The sequence below is a fragment of the Theropithecus gelada genome, unplaced genomic scaffold, assembly GCF_003255815.1.
Source record: "Theropithecus gelada isolate Dixy unplaced genomic scaffold, Tgel_1.0 HiC_scaffold_15989, whole genome shotgun sequence".
NCBI classification, from domain to species: Eukaryota; Metazoa; Chordata; class Mammalia; order Primates; family Cercopithecidae; genus Theropithecus; species Theropithecus gelada.
Window position 1 is genome coordinate 1,731,474 of NW_020257756.1, and position 3,016 is coordinate 1,734,489.

The following is a 3,016-nucleotide window of genomic DNA, read 5'->3' on the forward strand; positions in this document are numbered from 1 at the left end:
GACCTACCTTCTCCCTGCCATGTCCTCACTCTACCATGCTAAAAATTCATTTTACTGTTCTCAAGAAACATTCTCCTCCTCTGGAAAACAGCAAACTTTAGAGACAAACTACATTTCTGAAATCCAATCTCAAAAATGACTCCAATACCATCTAAATGTGTTGACCAGGCTGGGCACGGTGGCTCATGCCTGTAATCCCAGCACTTTGGAGGCCAAGGCAAGAGGATTGTTTGAGTTCTAGACCAGCCTGGGCAACATAGTGAGACCTCATTATCTATTATTTTTTAAAAATAAATAAATAAATAAAAATGTGTTGACTGTCTAAGAGTTGAGGTAGGTAATTGGACATAGGTTTCATTTTCTCTGTTCTAGAATTAGCATCTTTCTTTTAAATTTCACTACCACACACCTTAGTCTTCCTTTTTCCTTCCTTTTTTTTTTTTTTAACATGGACATCAAAACAATTATTCAATTATTATACAGATGCACCAACACACATCGCCAAAGGACATTATACACAATAATCCTTATTACATTTATCTTCGNTTTTTTTTTTTTTTTTTTTTTTTTTTTGAGACAGAGTCTCACTCTGTTGCCCAGGCTGGAGTGCTGTGGCCGGATCTCAGCTCACTGCAAGCTCCGCCTCCCGGGTTCCCGCCATTCTCCTGTCTCAGCCTCCCGAGTAGCTGGGACTACAGGCGCCCGCCACCTCGCCCGGCTAGTTTTTTGTATTTTTTAGTAGAGACGGGGTTTCACCGTGTTAGCCAGGGTGGTCTCGATCTCCTGACCTCGTGATCCGCCCATCTCGGCCTCCCAAAGTGCTGGGATTACAGGCTTGAGCCACCGCGCCCGGCCCGATAAACTTGTTTAGTACAGGAAGCAGTTACATAGAATTCTTTCTCCAAAAAGTATTTTCTGGTTGTCTGGGTGCTTTTTACTGTCAGTTTTTATTGAAATTACATGTTTATGTATGCATGCGCATTTACTATGGACCATACATGCAGTAATCACACACAAACACTGAACTGTGACTCTGTCTGAAGACTTCTGTACTAACAAGAAGCAAGAAAATGTTAAGCAGGCATCACTGGTACTGGCTCCGGCCACATAGTATCTCTTTTCATTAAAACAGAACTTTTTTCAGTGGTAAGAGCATGGCAAGACCTGAAGGAGGTTCAGCCTTCTGGCATAGGAGTGGAGACACAGCTCTACTGTTTGACACTGAAATGCTATTTATTAGATAAACATTACATTGAAATAGCCAAAGAACATACAAGGCCATTACAAGAGTGAATTTTTTTTTTTTTTTTTTGCCATCACTTATTTCTTTTTATGTTATCTCCTTAAAGAAGGACTTTCATACCAGAGCAACCTTGGGGAAAATGAGACCACAAAAACATCATTCATGGTGGCGATTCTCTAGACCCTCCATTCTATTATTTTGGATATTTCCTTTTGAACATGGCTTTCTTTCCCACAGCTATGCTTGGACTCCTGGTTTGCAATGACGTTATGTCTGTGTTGGTGACTTCCCCAACTGCCACTGGGAAAATTAGTGCCACAAATTTAACATAAAGAGCTAAATTCTCACCTCAGTTGTTTCATTCTAATTCAAGGACTCTTTGACTGTAAATGTAGTCCTGATATGGTCTTTTTTGTCTTTTTTTTTTTTTTCTTTTCACTACTTTCAGGAATGGATGAAAAAATAAAGGCAAAAGGGGGGCGGAGCAAGATGGCCGAATAGGAACAGCTCCAGTCTCCAACTCCCAGTGCGAGCGACACAGAAGACCGGTGATTTCTGCATTTTCAACTGAGGTACTGGGTTCATCTCACTGGGGAGTGCCGGACGATCGGCGCTGGTCAGCTGCTGCAGCCCGACCAGCGAGAGCTGAAGCAGGGCGAGGCATCGCCTCACCTGGGAAGCGCAAGGGGGAAGGGAATCCCTTTTCCTAGCCAGGGGAACTGAGACACACAACACCTGGAAAATCGGGTAACTCCCACCCCAATATTGCGCTTTAAGCAAACAGGCACACCAGGAGATCATATCCCACACCTGGCCGGGAGGGTCCCACGCCCACGGAGCCTCCCTCATTGCTAGCACAGCAGTCTGTGATCTACCGGCAAGGCAGCAGCGAGGCTGGGGGAGGGGCGCCCGCCATTGCTGAGGCTTAAGTAGGTAAACAAAGCTGCTGGGAAGCTCGAACTGGGTGGAGCTCACAGCAGCTCAAGGAAACCTGCCTGTCTCTGTAGACTCCACCTCTGGGGACAGGGCACAGCTACACAACAACAACAACAACAACAAAAAAAAAGCAGCAGAAACCTCTGCAGACGCAAAGGACTCTGTCTGACAGCTTTGAAGAGAGCAGTGGATCTCCCAACACGGAGGTTGAGATCTGAGAAGGGACAGACTGCCTGCTCAAGCGGGTCCCTGACCCCTGAGTAGCCTAACTGGGAGACATCCCCCACTAGGGGCAGTCTGACACCCCACACCTCACAGGGTGGAGTACACCCCTGAGAGGAAGCTTCCAAAGCAAGAATCAGACAGGTACACTCGCTGTTCAGAAATATCCTATCTTCTGCAGCCTCTGCTGCTGATACCCAGGCAAACAGGGTCTGGAGTGGACCTCAAGCAATCCCCAACAGACCTACAGCTGAGGGTCCTGACTGTTAGAAGGAAAACTATCAAACAGGAAGGACACCTACACCAAAACCCCATCAGTACATCACCATCATCAAAGACCAGAGGCAGATAAAACCACAAAGATGGGGAAAAAGCAGGGCAGAAAAGCTGGAAATTCAAAAAATAAGAGCACATCTCCCCCGGCAAAGGAGCGCAGCTCATCGCCAGCAACGGATCAAAGCTGGACGGAGAATGACTTTGATGAGATGAGAGAAGAAGGCTTCAGTCCATCAAATTTCTCAGAGCTAAAGGAGGAATTACGTACTCAGTGCAAAGAAACTAAAAATCTTGAAAAAAAAGTGGAAGAATTGACGGCTAGAGTAATTAATGCAGAGA